Source organism: Macaca fascicularis, chromosome 2 (assembly GCF_037993035.2).
Source record: "Macaca fascicularis isolate 582-1 chromosome 2, T2T-MFA8v1.1".
Classification (NCBI taxonomy): Eukaryota; Metazoa; Chordata; class Mammalia; order Primates; family Cercopithecidae; genus Macaca; species Macaca fascicularis.
Window position 1 is genome coordinate 139,838,695 of NC_088376.1, and position 17,697 is coordinate 139,856,391.

The 17,697-nt window shown below is 36.0% G+C and overlaps 1 pseudogene; it reads right to left on the reverse strand.

Annotated features, from left to right (window-relative positions):
- Positions 1–460: 460 nt before the first annotated feature.
- LOC141409749 (large ribosomal subunit protein uL23 pseudogene) lies at positions 461–947 on the reverse strand (annotated as a pseudogene).
- Between the last annotated feature and the right edge of the window lie 16,750 nt (positions 948–17,697).

Consider the following 17,697-nt stretch of genomic DNA (forward strand, 5'->3'; position numbering starts at 1 on the left):
TTGCCCTTTATTGGGCAAGGGGTGACGGAAGCAGACAGACTGGTTGGAGGTAGTAGATGGGTATGTGAGGACAAAATGCTACCCAAAAGCTAGCCAACCCATACTCCATTGAAATGGATGCTAATGCCCTTCAAACTCTGGGCATTGGTTTCACACACATCATCTTCCAGGGATAAAAGAAGGGGTTCTTGTAAAGCTTCTTGTTACCCTCAACCATGGAAGCAAGTTCTGAGTTCTGGTTTTCCTAGGACACTTCTAGTCACAAAGATCTCTGGAGTGATCAAGCATGGTGGAGTGGCAGGGTGAGTGTTTCAAAAGGATAAGTAGAACCAGAGTCCTGCCCAAGCCCTGTTACATCAGTGCCTGCATATGGCCTCCCAGCCCAACCAGAAATTGACAGAGAGGCATGTATATGGTAAAAAGATATACATATATTTAGAATTAGCCAGCTAGACTCAGTTTAGATGATCCCAATTTTGTTTGCAATATCCAAAAGCATCGTAATCAGGCAGTTGAACATATGCCTTCTTCTCTCCATCAAGCCGAATCAGGGTGTTGACCTGACCTTGGCCACATCAATGTCATAGAGGTTCTTCACAGTCTGTTTGATCTGGTGCTTGTTGGCTTTAACATCCACAATGAACACAAGTGTGTTGTTGTCTTCTATCTTATTTGTGGCCAACTCGGTGACCAGAGGAAACTTCATGAGAGCATAGTGGTTAATCTTGTTTCTCCTGGAAGCGCTCTTCCAAGGATACTTGGGCAGCCTCCAGAGTCACAGTGTCTTGGGCCTCCCGAAGGTGGGTGATGTGAGGATCTTCTTTTTTTGTGTGACTGTGGACACCTTTCAACACTGCCTTCTTGGCCTTTAAAGCCTTCGCTTTGGTTTCGGCTTTAGGAGGGGCAGGAGCCTCCTTCTTCGCTTTCAGCGCCATCTTGTGAAAAGGATATTTGTTTATTTTAAATAATCAGTTTCTCTCCTTGCACCTACTTGAAATTATCAGAGAATGGAAATAAGATGAAATAAATTTAAATGATAAAACTAACATTTTAAAGTATATTTTGATTGTTGCATCCCACTTGTAAGTATTGAAGAGCTGTAAGTTATCTAGTTCTACACAAAGCTCAGTGAATAAAAAGCATAAGGCAAAGTACAACTTTTCAATGTATCAGAAAAAAAATATATGCCATTTGCGAAGTGTATGCTCAATTCAAGGTGTTGAAACTATCAAGCCTCATGCAAGCTTTTTCTTAGCTTCTGTAATACCAAATAAGCCCTGCTATATGTCTTGATTTACCATGAAAGTTAAGTGTCACATTTTAGGCAAATGAAAATTATTAAAATTTGACAGCTGGCAAATTATGCTAACATCTGGTAACAAATCATTCTTGACAGTTCAATAGTACACTTCTTATTCCATAGCTATTAATATTATAAACAGCAAAATGCAAAAATTATAGCACCCAACTAACATATTCCCTGAAGTGATAGAAGGAAAGGACTGTTTATCTTAATGTGTAAGAAATGTCATCTTTTCACATCTGAGGTTTGAAGTAGATTGGAACTGAATAACTATAAACATGGGTGGTATCATGCAGTGCCACAAGCTAAAAAGAGATTTGAAAATTTCTGAATTTGGAGTGACATGATGATACATTTACAGTATGTGGAGGGAGTAAAGTAGTAAGAATAGATTGTAACCAATAATAGTAACAATAAAATGACATTACATGCTTATTCATCACTCATCTGGTACAATATCACTTTCTTGGTTAAGTTGGCTAATAGTTACATATAACGGAATTTCTAACTGGTGCTTTAACAAAATCAAGTTCTACAGCTACTCGGGAGGCTGAGGCAGGAGAATGGCGTAAACCCGGGAGGCGGAGCTTGCAGTGAGCTGAGATCCGGCCACTGCACTCCAGCCTGGGCGACAGAGAGAGACTCCGTCTCAAAAAAAACCAAAAAAAAAAACAAAAAAAAAAACAAAAAAAATCAAGTTCTAGAATCTAGTAAGTGGTTAATTCCTGTCTGGCTCAAATACCTGGCATTGGGATATGGATGTTCCTTGCTCTCACCCAACTTCTTAAAGGAGGGAAAGGAATTTTACTTTCTGCTTTTATTTTACTTTCTGCTTTGATAGTGGTGGTTTGACCCATAAGTCAGTCTCATTCACTTAGAAGTGTTACAAAAAAAGGAATATAATACATAAAAATATAATCTTAACCAAAACTTAAATTGTGTTTACAAAATAAAAGCTGAACTGGGATGGGGGCATCTGGATTGTAGTTCTGGCTTGGTGGTCTAAAAATCTCTGTCCCTCCATGAGTGCAATTTTTTTTTCTTTTTCTTTTTAACTTTTATTTTAAGATCAAGGGCACATGTGGAGTCTTCTTATATAGGTAAGTTCATGTCACAAGGGTTTTTGTCACCCTGGTATTAAGCCTACTATCCATTACTTAGTTTTCTTGATCCTTTCCCTCCTTCTATGCTCCACCCTCCAGTAGGCCCCAGGGTCTATTGTTCCACTCCACGTGTCCACGTGTTCTCATCATTTAGCTCCCACTTATAAATGAGAACACACAGATATTTGGTTTTCTGTTCCTGTGTTAGTTTGCTCAGGTTAATGGCCTTTAGCTCCATTCACGTTCCTGCAAAGGACATGATTTCATTCCTTTTATGGCTGTGTAGTATTTCATGGTGTATATGTGCCACCTTTCCTTTATCCAGTCCACCATTGATGGGCATATGTGTTGATTCCTTGTCTTTGCTCTCGTGAATAGTGCTGCTGCAAACATAAGCATGCATGTGTCTTTATGATAGAATGATTTATATTCCTTGGGTATATACCCAGGAAAGGGATTTCTGGGTCGAATGTTATGTCTGTTTTTGGGCCTTTGAGGAATTGCCACACTGTTTTCCAGATGGTTGAACTAATTTACACTCCCACCAACAGTGTATAGCATTCATTTTTTTCCACAACCTCACCAGCACCTGTTAGTTTTTGACTTTTTAATAATTGCCATTCTGATTGGTGTGATATGGTATCTCACTGTGGTTTTGATTTGCATTTCTCTAATGATCAATGATGTAGAGCTTTGTTTTCATATGTGTTTTGGCTGCATGTGTGTCTTCTTTTGAAAACTGTCTGTTCATGTCCTTTGCTCACTTTTTAATAGGGTTATTTGTTTTTGTTTTTGTTTTTGTTTTCTTGTAAATCTAAGTTCCTTATAGATGCTGGATATCAGACCTTTATCAGATGCATAGTTTGGAAATATTTACCTCCATTCTGTAAGTTGTCTGTTTATTCTGTCAGTAGTTTATTTTACTGTGCAGAAGCTCTTTAGTTTAACTAGATCCCATTTGTCAATTTTTGCTTTTGTTACGATTGCTTTTGCTGTCTTCATCATGAAATCTTTGCCCATTCCTATCTCCAGAATGTTTTTATTGCCTAGGTTGTCTTGCAGGGTTTTTATAGTTTTGGGTTCTACATTTAAGTCTTTAATCCATTTTGAGTTGATTTGTGTATATATGCAATTTTTTTACTGTAAAATTAGAAGATTTAAGGAACATAAATTCTATAGTCATTTCTAACTATGGAATGCATGTGCTCTTAACTTAGATCAAACTCCAATTGAATTTAGAAAATCTAGTCAACCAGGAACTAATTGATTAAACTTGCTGAATGATAAATGTAGAGAATTTTACTCACTCATACTTTTGTGTGTATCAATCACCAAGATCATATAATTAAGCAAAAGCAATGGTAGCTCTATTTTTTAATATACATGAAATTTTTAAAGAAAAATACAGTACCAAGTACAATATGAATTAACATAAGCATTTTATATCTTGATGAGAGACCCCATGTATAAAGTAACACTTCTAAAATGGTATCCTAAAAAATTATTTTATATATAGATATATTTTAGGAAGCTCCTGTGTTTTGTTTCTTGTTTGGCTGTAAGACTGCAGAGTTGAACATTCTAAAAATAATCAATGACTGAGAATTCATTTGCTTTACCACATTTATAGATAATTTATGGATGGTTTTTCACTTCTCTAACACTCAAGCCTCAATTCATTTTCAAATACATCAAGTGTCATTTTAAGTATACAGTGGGCTCTTAATGAAATTTTTTGTGTCTTATCTTTTAAATGTTTCAGAAATTTTTTTTTAAACTTGGTAAAAAATCTCAGAGTAACCTTCAGACATTTTTTATATTCTATAAGCTGAAATTAAACCACATGATTTTTTAAAAAAGAATTTAAATTCCAAACCATATTGTTTTATTACAGCAACAGAAACTTGTGCCCTAAATCAAATGCCCTATAAAAATATAAAAATATTGTATTTTAACTTTTTGCAATTTTAACAAAAGCTGTTCATTTGAGTTAAAATGTCATTTTATTAGTAGTTTTTCATTATGCATACTTGTCATTCTTTTTCCTTTTCTCTTTTTTTTGGAAAATTTAAGATTTGCAGAGGAGAAATTACGAAAAACTATACTCTTTTGTTGTTGCAGTTGAATGCTAAATTAATAGAATAGTGAATCTTCATAGCTGATGACTGCATACTTAAACATTAGACTGTAGGGTCGGTAAATTTAGTTTTATTTTACAATAAAGTTTATTTAGATTGACTGTTTATGAAGAATAGCATCCTACTTTCTCTAAAAGTTTTCTTCTTTGACTGAGGAGGTTACTAAATTAAGCTGCTCACTTGTGAGGAAGATCTGCTGGTTCAAATGCCGGAGCAATGGGCCACCTGCTATAACAGAGAAACCTCATTGTTTTAAAGAGGTTAGCAAGCCTAATGGAAACTTGGTTACTGCCATGCTCTCACAGACTTGAGATTTTCTCTTGCTTCCTTCTGATATCCACCTTTGCTTCTGGCCTGATACATTTAAAGAATTTGGGAAAGAGAATCACTGAGAAGCAGGGGTTCCACTGCCACTACTATTTCAATAGCGGAGGTGGTGTGCTATAGAAACTTGGAGGATGGGTTATGTTATTAGCCTACATTCTTTATCCCTTTGTTATAGGATCTTTGAGGTGCCGCCTTTCCGGCCAGAAAGTTCTGTGGCCAGTGGTGCCTTTGCCTAAGTTTTGCTTGAGCCTGCTGGGCTCATTCTGCCTACTCAGCCTGGCAGGCTGTGCTCAGCTCATGCTACCAGCCTGGATCCCTTGCCTCCAAGGAAGACTGAGTCAGGCGTAGAATGGTGAGAGATGTGTGAGCAAGCATCGGGTCTGGTCACACTGTGCAGCCAGGCAAACCAGCTGCTGCCACAGGGTGGGCAGCTCCAGGTGCTGGCATGGGCTTCGGCTCTCTACAAGTCTGCAGCTGCACCAGGCACATAGCAAGCAGTTTCTCTGACTGGCACCAGGGAATGTGGTGGTGCCTGGAAGCTTGGAGATGTCAAAAACCGCAGGGCTTCAAAGAGGTAGTCACAGCCCTGGTTTGGGGAGCTCCCAGGTCTGGGCTCCCCGAAGGGCTGCAGCTCTTCTCTCCTTCTCTTCCCCCTCAACATGGAGAGCAAGAAGTATGTTTCAGACCGTCCTGTGTTACCGCAATTTTCGCCTCGCCATTTGGCAGGTCCTGAATTTTTGTCCTACAACCAGGAAGAATGAGTTCTGCAGACAAGCATAGGGTGAGCAAGATGAAGAGGAGCTTTATTGAGCTATAAAACAACTCAGTCTCTCACAGGGGGCATCTCCTTTCCACAGCCAGGGTGTCCCCTGAAATATTCAGCTCCCAGCAGAGCGGGTAGCTCCTCTCTGCAGCCAGTCCTTCTGATGTCTGTAGCTCTTAGCAGAGAGGAGCCCCTGGAGTGTGTAGCTCCATTCTGCAGCTGGTTGTCTCCACATCTGCTCAGCTCTGGTTGAGCTGGGGCTTTTACTGTGCAGAAGCTCTTTAGTTTAACTAGATCCCATTTGTCAATTTTTGTTTTTGTTACAATTGCTTTTGCTGTCTTCCTCTCCTTCCTGGAGGAAGTGTGTGCTGACTGGTCTACAAGCAGCAATGGGCGGGGCCAGAAAAGGAACCACAAGTTCCCATTCCCGTCCAGGGGACTGGCAGCCTGGACCCCAGCCTTCAGGCCCTCCGTGACCTGAAGGTGGAGCCTCGCTAGGGACCTACCCCCTTCCACCCAGGAATCTGTCTACTTCCTGCTGCCTTTCATGGCACCCAGGCTGCAGGTGCCAAGGTACTCAGCTTTATGGGACAAGCTAGAGCAATGTAGTGAGGAATAGAGATGTAATAGTTGAGGGTTTAGCAATTTTAAATAGGGCGATATTGACAGACCTCAATGAGAAGAGGGTGTCAGGGTGAAAAATCAGAAGTGAGGAGACTTCTGGTTTCAGCTCTGACATGTAAAGGACTTGGAAGTCATTACTCTCATCCTTACAACAAGAAAAAGGCTGAATGGACTGAAAATCAGTTACTTTTCTGGACCCATCAGATAAGTAAGGTTAAAGGGAAACCTGCCACCCTGAAATATGAAGATAGATGTGAATCATCCAGAGAGTTACATAAGAGACCTACTCATCTGGAGTAGCAGCTGCTAGAAACATAAATTAACATCAACCAAATAAATGGTAATTTTGTTAGATTGCTGGAGGCTGAGTGTGAACTAACATGCTTATGGTGTTGGGTCTAAAAACAAACCAACAAAGCAAGGTCACCTAGATTTTCTCCGATGTTATCTTCTAGGAGTTTTATAGTTTTGCATTTTGCACTTAAGTCTCTGTCTAGAATCTTTTTATTTTCATATGGACATCCAAATCTTACAATACCTAGTTTTGGAATCTGTTCTCTTTTCTCCATTGAATAATTGCCTTTGCTTCTTTGCCAAAGATCAGTTGACTATATTTGTTTAGGTCTATATCTGGGCCCACTCTATTCTGTTCTGTTGATCTACTTTTTTCTATTCCTCTGCTAACATTGTGCTATCTTGATTACTGTAGCTATATGGTAAGCCTGGAAGTCAGATAGTGTCAGTCTTCTTTTTTGTTCTTCTTCAATATTGTATTGACTGTTGCAGGAGGTTTTTCAGTTGTTGATTCTTTTAGATTTTATACTTACACAACCATGTCATCTGTGAACAAAGACAGATGATTTATTTCTTTGCCATTTATATTTATATATACTTTAATTTTCTTTTCTTATTTTACCAGTTATGACATTTGGTACAATGCTGATAGGAGTAGTAAGAGAGAATGTGCTTGCCTTGTTCTTATTCTTAGTAGAAAAGCATACTGTTGCCCATCATGAAGTATAATGTTTGCTGTGGGTTTTACGTAGATACTTTTTGTCAAAATGAGGAAGTTCCCCATTATCCTAGCTTGCTGAGAATTTTTATCTTGAGTGTTAGATTTCATTAAATGCTATTTCAGCATATGCTGGTATGGCTATATGATTTTCCTTTTAGTCTGTTGATGTGATGGGTTACATTGATTTTCAAATGTTGAAACAATCTTTCCTATCTGGGATAAATCTTTACTGATGGGGGGGGAGTTTAATACATGATTGGATTCATTTTGCTAATACTTGTGGAGGATTTTTGCATCTATTTCATGTTTGTAGTTTTCCATTCTTATAAGGTCTAACTGGCTTTAATATGGAGTAATACTGACCCCATAAAATGAGTTAGTAAGTTTTGCCTATGTTTCTATTTTTTTGGAAAATATTGTAGACAATCAATATGATTTCTTCCTTAGGTATTAGAATTCACCAGTGAAGCCATCTGGGCTTGGTGCCTCGATATTATTATTTGGAAGGTTATTAAATATTAATTCAACATCTTAAGGCCTATTAACATTACCTGTTTCTCCTTGTGTGAGTTTTGTAGTTTGTCTTTCAAGAAATTCATCCATTTTATCCAAGTTATCAAATTTGTGTGTAGACAGTTGTTCATAATACTCCTTTATTATTCTTTTAATGTCCATGGAATTAGCAGTGATGCCCCTATTTCATTTTGGCTACGAGTAATTTTGTCTTCTCTCTCTTCTTGTTTTGTTAGACTTGCTAGAGGTTTATCAGTTTTATTGATCTTTTCAAAAACACAGTTTGTAGTTTATTGATTTTCTCTATTGTTTTCCTGTTTTAAACTTCAATGGTGTCTGCTATAGTTTTTATCTCTTGTTTTTTCTGGTTGCTTCAAGTTTATATTTGTCTTCTTTCTCCACTTTCCTAAGGTGAAGCTTAGATTATAGATTTATATTTTTGTTTTTTTCCTAACACATGGATTCAGTGCTACAGATACTCTTCTAAGTACTTTTGCTGCATTACACAAAATAAGGAATTATAACTTACATTATTTTTATTTAGTTCAAAATGTCTTTGATTTCTCTTGAGACTTCTTTTTTGCCCCATGTGTTCTTTACATGTTGTATAATCTCCAAACATTTCACTATTTTCTATCTTTCTGTTAATAATTTCTAGTTTAATTGCTACTGATTTCTAGCATATTTTGTATGATTTTTATTCTTTCAAATTTGTTCAGGGTTTGTTTTATGGATCAGAATGTGGTCCACCTTGGTGACTGCTCCTTGTGAGCTTGAAAAAAATATGTATTTTGGTGTTGGATGGAGTATTCTATAATTGTCAGCTAGATTAAGTTGATCAAAAGTGTTCTTCAGGTCAGCTCGATTCGAACTTTTTTTCTGTGACATTGTTAAAAATGAATGAAAAAGCAAGCCACAGACTGTGTGAAAATATTTTCAAAACATATGTGTTATAAAGAACTTGCATCTAAAATATACAAAGAACTTTTCATATATAACAATTTTAAAAATCCAATTAAAACATAGGCAAAGATCCGAACAGACACTTTACCAAAGAAAATACACAGATGGAAAATGAACATATGAAAATATGTTTAACACGATTGCCATTAGGAAAATGCAAGTTAAAGTAATAATGAGGTACTAGTCCACACCTATTAGAATAGCTAAAAAAGAAATTCATGACAATACCAGTTTCTGGTGAAAATGTTGAGCAAGAGGACCTCTTGCTCATTGCTAGTGGGAATGTAAAGTAGTGTGACTGCTTTGGAAGACAGTTTGGTAGTTTTTACGATTAACATTATCTGAACACATGATTGAACAATTATTCTCCTGGATATTTCCCCAATTGACTTGAAAAAGAATGTCCATAAAAATCTGCACATATAATTATAATAGCTTTATTCATAACACCAAAAGCTACAAGCACCCCAAATGCCATTCAATATATGAATGGATAAACAAACTGTGGTACATCCATACAATGAAACATTACTTAGTGATTGAAAAGAAATGACCTATTAAGCCATGAGAAGACAAAGAAATCTTAAATAAATTTTTGTAATGAAAGAAGTTTGTAAAAGTTACATACTGTATAATTCCAATTATGTAACATCCTGAAAAAGGCAAGACTATACAGATAATTAAAAGATCAATCAATACATGCCTGAAAGTTGGAGAGTGAGACAGGAGTAAATATAGGAATCACAGGCAATGTTTTAGGGTGGTGAAACTATTCTGTATGATAATATAATTGTGAATATATGCATTTGTCATAACCCGTTGAAATTTACAGTGCAAAGAGTGAACATATCTTAATGTGTGCAATTTTTAAGAAAATCATTTAAAGGTGCAAGAAAATCCCAGGACAGCATGCAAAATGTAATAAAATAAAACTGGATTACTTACATATGAAGCAACATCTTATATCAATGATATTGATACAGTTGGATTTATATCTGCCATTTTATGTTTTGTTTTTTCTGTACATTTCCTAAATTTTTGTCCCTCTATTCCTACTATAATCCTTTCTTTTGCATTAAGTGAATGCTTTCTAAACTAACATTTTAACTCCTTGAATAATTTTTTACTATTTTTTGAGAGATTTTAAAAAATGATGGCTCTTTGATTTACCATACACGACTTATCAAAATCAGCTCCACTTTTACGCTAGTGTGTTTCCAGGGGCATATAGAAGTATCACTCCTAGCTCTAGCTCTATTCCCTTTCTTCATTTTTTGTGTTATTGTTATACATTTTACATCTATTAATGCTAATCCAACAACAAACACATTGTTATAATTATTATTTTGTTTTATTTTATTTTTGCCTTTTAAAAAGTTTCAGATTCAGGGGGCACCTGTGCAGGTTTGTTGTATGGGTATATTGTGTGATGCTGAGGTTTGGGGTACAGAAAGCCCTGTCACCCAGGTGGTGAGCATAGTACCCAATAGGTAGTCTTTCAGCCCATGCTTCCACACTCCCAGTAGTCCCCAGTGCCTACTGTTCCCATCTCCATGTCCATGTGTATCCAATACTTAGCTCTCACTTATTAGGGAGAATATGCAGTATTTGGTTTTTCGTTCCTGTGTTCATTTGTTTAGGATAATAATAATTATTATTTTAAAATCTGTAGTCATTTTTAGGCCAGTATAGTTGTGCTTCCATCCACTTACTTTGTACTATTATTAAATATTTGCAAATATATTATACTTCTGTATGTTATGCCCTATAATGCATTGTATACATATTGCTTGATGCAATTACTTTTTAAATCATTTAGAAAAGAAAGCAGAAATATGCATTTGTACCATCTTTTATAATTACATAATTCCACTTACTGGTACTCTTTGTTTCTTCATGTGGATTTGAATCCATCTGGGGTCACTTACTTTCAGCCCAAAGACCTTTCTTTAGTATTTCTTGTAAGACTAGTCTAATAGGCTTGATATGATGTGATGAAAATGGCACTTTACCTCAGTGGGTCTTCCTCTCAAAAAGTTGTAACACAAATGAAATCATAAGAAATGTCAGATAAATCCCAACAGAGGTATATTATACAAAATATAAATTTTTTAAACTGTCAAGGTCATTAAAAACATGTAGTGTCCTGAGAATTGTCACAGCCAAGAGAAGCAGGAGTGGACATGGTGACTAACTGTAATGTGGTATTCTGGATGAAACCCTGAAAAACAAAAGCGTACTTAAGTAAAAACTAAAGAAATATGGATAAAGTATGGGCTTTAGTTAATTATACTATATCATCGCTGGTTCATTCATTATGACAAATATACCATACTCATGTTAAGATGTTAATAATAGGAGAAAATGAATGTAGGGTATATGGGAACACTCTGTACTATTGTCACAATTTGACAATAAATTTTAAACTATTCTTAAATATTAACTTTATTTTTAAAAAACAAATAAGATAGGGATTCTTTGGTAGGTTAGCTATCTCTGGATAAGACATTCCTAAGTGATAGATCAGCTGGTGTTAAGATGGAAATGTGTCTAGGGTGTCTGGGGCACAATGAAGAGACCAGTGTGACTGGAGTGCCATGAACATGAGGGAAAGTCGTATTGGAAGTTAGAGAGGTAACAGAGGAGAGGAAGAAACATCTTTTCATGTTTAGAGGCCACTTCAAGGACTTAGATTTTGTTGTAACTGAAATAAAGAATCATATGTGGGTTTTGAAAGGGTTACTGGCAGTTTTATTTGAAATAAACCGCAGAGAGGGAAAGAATGCAAGGGTGGAAGCAGAGATACTGGTTGGAAGTCTTACAGTAATCTGGAAGGAGTTGGTTGTTAGCAGTGGGAACAATGAGAAACACTTGACTCTGGATATATTTTGAATATAGAGGCAGTAGGATATTCTGACTAGCTGTGGGGTGTGAGAGAAAGAGACATGTCAAGAATGACTATAAAATTTTGGGGATATCTGCAAGGTTAGAATTGCCATTAGCTGTGATCCAACTGGAGAAGGTTTGGGAAAAAGGTTAGAGGCTCAGATTTGAGCTTGTTTGGCTTGAGATGTGTATTTAACATCTAAGTAAAAGGTATCAGGAAGCAGAGGGGCAAAGAAACCTGTAATTCAGTAGTGAGATCCAGATTATAGTTATAAATTTCTAAGTAGTTAACATGTAGATAGTGTCTAATGCCATTAGATTGGATGAGGTCACAAAGGGAATAAATAAGTCCAAGAAGCAATTTATTGGAACATACACTATAAAGAGATCAGGAAAAAGAGAAACAGATTCAGAAAGAGCTGTCAATGAGGTAGGAAAAGGAGGAGGAGAGGAGGAGGAGGAGCTGGAGAGAGGTAAGAAGAAAGAAAGAGAAGAAAGAGAAAAAGAAATATTTCCAGGAAGAGAGATGTCTGCTGCAGCAAATGCTACCATGGGATCAATAAGAGGACTGAGGGTTGACTTTGAGTTCAGTAATATGAAAGTCACAGCTTGGGGAGGGGGTGGTAGAGTACACACCTCATTGATCACAGAGAATATAAACTATTTCAAATAGCTTTACTGAATATAGGAGCAAATAAAATGACAAGAACTAGAACAAGGAAAGTGTAGTAAAGATAGTTTTGCGTAGATGAAAAGGATTGCTGTCTCCTATACAAGTAGAGGACTAGTTTTGGGTAGGAGTGTGGACAGTGCACCTATAATAAGAAATGTGAAAGCAAACCAGGTTGGTACTGGTGCTGCTGAGGTGGGTGGATGTGATGGTGAGAGTCTATGCAAGATCTCAGTCAATGGTTTTCATTTTCCACCACTGTATTATTAATGCATTACTATTTCCTCCCTAATTTATTTGAGCATCAAAACAATGTTGTTTTATATATATATACATATATATATACACACATATATATACACACACACACACACACACACATATATATATATATTTAAGACTGATTCTTGCTCTCTTGCCCAGGCTGGAGTACAGTGGCACAATCTCAGTTCACAGAAATCTCTGCCTCCCAGGCTCAAGCAATTCTCATGCCTCAGCCTACCTTGTAGCTGGGATTACAGGCATGCACCACCATGCCCGCCTAATATTGTGTGTGTGTGTGTGTGTGTGTGTGTGTGTATTTTTTGAAGAGACAGGGTTTCACTATGTTGGTCAGTCTAGTCTTGAACTCCTGACCTCAAGTAACTCACCTGCCTTGGCCTCCCAAAGTGTTGGGATTACAGGCATGAGCCACAGCGTCCAGTCTCAAATAAGATTATAATTGTAAATTACTGTGTGAAAAAGATGATTAACCTTTATACCACATTCCATTTTTGATACATTCAGACAATGAATAAATATCATGATGTCACAGACAATAACATCTACTCTAAATTGAACACTTCCTAAGAGCAGTATTCTCTTTAAATTAGCAATTCTTAGACTTTTTTCTTTCAGCAAAACATTATAATGAGATGACAGATTCAAACTACTCTTTCTTCAGTGGAAAAAACAGATCATTGGAATTAATGGCAAAACTAACCCTCTCTGAATGAAATATCTTAATAAAATATTATCAGGGCTCCCTGGAATGTAAATAAATCATTGGCTGCTTCTGGAACATACAACTAAAAACAGACACAAAATCCGTTGCCAGCAAGGTAGTTATTGATCATCAGTAATGCCTGTTTGTGAATCATCACTTGATCCCTAACCAATGCTCAGCATAAGGTAATCAATAAATGATTTGATGAGCACATGAATGGATGGAACTAAATCTCATGGTACCCTAAATAGTGACCTACAGTCAAGATTCTCTAATGTAGTTAATTGAAAGAGAATAAAGAGAAAATATCTATTTATAAGAAAAGTTATTGTAAAAGCTTGCCTGTAGAATGCACCTTTCCCATCAAAGCAAAGGAGATAGAAATTTCCTAATCAATGTAACCCCTCCCCCCGAACAAAACAAATAGAGAATAGGAAAGAGGGAAGTGGGAGGGAAAAGTAATTGAAGAAATCGTGTGTTTTCTTGTAACTATTTGTCAATTTTCAGCTTTCCCCTTGCCTTTGACTTGACTTGCATTTGTCTACACGGACCCGAGACAGTGACTTACTACTGCATAATTGATAATGCTAGGTCTCCATCTGTAGGGGCTTCTAGATTAAGGAGCAATATAGATTAAATTCTCACATGTGGTATTTGTATACTCACCTACAAACATACACATCCATGAGTACCTGCTTAAACAGTCACTGATCTTCTTTACATTCCCATAACATATCGATAAATGTCTATAATAAAGATCAAAATAGTTCTAAATCCTGGGAAAATCTTATGGGGGAAAAATGCATTTGCATTGTCTCCCTGGATAGAGGAATGTTTAGCCAGAAGTTTCTTGCTGATCTGTGTCATTTGGCAGATCAGAACTATTTCTAGAGGAGTATGTGACATAATATTTTAATTTAGGCAACTCTGAGTATAACCAACAAAAAAAAAATCAGATATTTGGAGAAGGTTAATAAAGCTGTCCCTGGGCTCCTTCTTGTACCCCAGGAGTCCTCACGATCTGTTCTGTGAGTATGTGTTCCTGTGACATGTGGCACAGCTCACTTCTGTGGTTATTACAGTGACAATAGCAACTGGGTGAATGTTACTGTACGCACAGCTGCTTCCACTAATTCTAAAACTCCAAACCACAGAGAGATGTCTCCCAGGGATTGTGGAATGAAGAGCAACCATTCTAGTGGGTATAATTGAAAACAGAATGTCCTTTTGCACTTTAAAATCAAAAGCTGTGATAACAGATCCACCTAAAAATGACCTGGCAAATTGAATGTATAGATTTAGACGCACATGGTAGGAAAGCAGGAAAAGGACTTAACTGAAGAGATTGAAATAGATGAGGGAGGTAGCCTTGGACCCAGGATGCGTGGTCCTCTCTTCTTGGAAGCAAAGAATAATATAGAGAAGAGGGTGTTCCTTCTTAGCAAAGGGAAGAGACATAGGTGTTCCACAAATGAGCCACTTTCCTCTAACCTTCAATCCTGATGGCTTGGCCTAAGGATAACCTAGGTGCAATGTAATGCACTGCACATCCAGGAACATTGACTTCAGAGAGCAGTAGTTATTATTACTAATGGGAGGCATTACTTTTTTTTTCTTTTTTTTCTTTTTTATCAGCAATGACATTTCACTTCTCCCTTAATCTAGGTGAAAAAATATATATAGAATATGGTTCGTTTATTAAAAAAAAAAAAAAAAAAAAAAAGAATGACTCCTTGGGAAAATGCTTTCTGTTGCTGCATCCCAGTTCTGGGAAGAGTTTCAGGGGTAAGGTACTCTGCACATGCTTTTTTCATCTTGCCTCCCAGTCTTTATTATTTCTGAATCATCAAATTCCTTCTTTCATTTTAAATTAGTTGGTCTGATGAAAACATATTCTTCATGCTAAAAGTCTATGAGAATTTCCATTTTATTTCACTATGTTGAGCTAGGGTATATTCTTGAGCAAAGGTATTATTTTCTATTTTTAAATGAGGTTTAAGCATGTTGATTGAACTAATAGCTAACCAAGTTCCACTATGTTCCAAAGTGCCATGCTGAATACCGGAACATGCAATATAATTAAATATAAATATATACTCACAGCCCCTAAAATCTATAGCATCATCCCATTTAAATGAGAAGGTAGCATATGTAGAATACGGTAGCGTTAAAATAATGGTTTCTTTTGAAAATAAGGCCAGCAAGATGCCTCTAAAAGATCAAATTGTGGAGAAAAATGACTCTTTTTTTACATCAATAATTACTTCAAATTTTTATTCAAGCTCTCTTAACTTTCCGTAAGCTGATAGAGCAGTAGACAACAATCGGTAAAAGCTGTTTCCTGAAGCTCGTGCTTGTTGTGAACAACAATCTGCCTTGTAACTGTTCAGTATTCTTGCTCTGTGGACCAGCTACCCAGTGGGGCTGCCTGGATGGCCCATTAACTCTGCTCAGTGCATGCTTTATCATTACTACACGGCCTCAATTCCCAATTACAGGGTAATGGCATCATTAGTTTTTCCATCGTTATTTAGTCATAATGATAAGAAACAGAAAATATTGTAGAAAACTGGGTAGAATTTGGGCACTTTACAGCCCTGGTTTTTATGAACATATCCATATGCACCTGCACACCTCAGTTCATTAACAGAGACAGAAACTCTTTTTCTGATGCTCACAGTTACTAATAAAAATCAATTGCAATTGAAGGAGAAAGCAATGGGGAATGATCATGCTACCTTTTCTGTTTGTTGTGACTCTATACAGAAGCTTTATCTAGGCAAGTTCAGATTTAAAATATTTTTTTTTCTTTTCTACAGGTTTTCTAACATCTAAGAAGCAGATCCTTAAGAAGAAAAAAAAAAATCACTTTTCAACACAATTATATCTCAGAAAAACTCATATTCACCTTCCATTTACTGGAATATTATCTTCCTATGTTAAATTTAAAAACAAAAATATTTGGACATCTGGTCCTGATTAGATTAACATCAAAAACCAATCTAGGAAGAAAATTGTTAAAGTTTATTTCTCCCTGATTTGTAAGAGATGTCATTTCTAATAAAACTATGGTTAGTATTTATGATTGGTTAATACATTTTTAAACTAACTGATTTCACTTTGCATTTATGCCACCATCATAACTCAACTTTTTAGAAAGTGTTTTATGTTCTATGGTGAACACTTCCCATCAGTGTGATATATTTTAATAATCATAGTTATAAACTAATACTTTTGTAACAGTTTGCAATTTTCAAATATGCAATTTGGAAATATGAGATAAGACCTCATATTATTCTTGAAAACACTCCATCTGTAGTGTAGACATAATAGATACTGTCTCCATCTTCAAATGAGGAAATGAAGCCTTTTGACTTCTTGATTCAGTCTTTGAACTTAGTCTTTTTAGTATCATTCTATCAGAGCTTTATCTATCCATGTCTATATATTTGCCATCAAATTTTTGTTTCAATTTTTGGTAAGTTTCTTTAGATTATTATTTTCTTTTTTCTAAATTCATTCTCTTCCTGTCTCTGGCTGTAGAAGGCCTCCTTAGATGTGGTGGACTTTTTTTTTTTCCCCCAAGGGCTTGTGTACCTGGCAGGTATACAGATAACTTTCCCAGTACCAAGAAGCATCTTCATAGATGTCAATCAACAACCTCTCTACCAGCCCCAGAATGGATCATACTCAATTCAAACCTTGTTTTGAGTTCCTGTCTCCTATTGGTAGCCAGGGAGAACAAACTCACAGTTACCAATTATTATACCAAAATGCAATTTTAAAATTATAGTGGCTAATTGTATTATATTTTTCTCTTCTTTCTTGATTTCAGACTACTGGTCTAACTGCTTATGACAATGATTTTCTGACTTATAAATTAATAATAAATTGTTTTTATAAATTACTTCTAATAATTAATATATAAAATATCCAAGATTTAAAGGAGCTTTAAAGAGCCTGATAGGTTTTTTTTTTTTTTTTTTTTTTTTTTTTTTTTTTTAGGTAGAGTGATTCATTCTTTGTGTATTGGTTTTGAGCTTGTATTTTGCTGTTAAAACATTTTATTTTCTGCTATTTTTACATTTTCAATTACATTCTTGACATTTGAGATTACTAATTATTTTCTGAACATGAAGAATTACTCTAAAAAAAGCATTACTGTGTGACTTTTGGTGAGTTTGATTTACATGCTATCATCATTTCTAGTTTTACTCTTCTAGTGAGATTTTGATTCAAAAGAAAAAGAACTACTTTAACACAATCATTGACCCTTATGTCTTATTCAAAGTTCAACAAGATTCCCTTTAAAAAGGGAAAATTTGCAATATTGCTCTCTCACTTTGCCCTTTATTCTATAAAGCTTCACAAAGATGTTTTTAACAGCATGACCAGCTTCATTCCCAG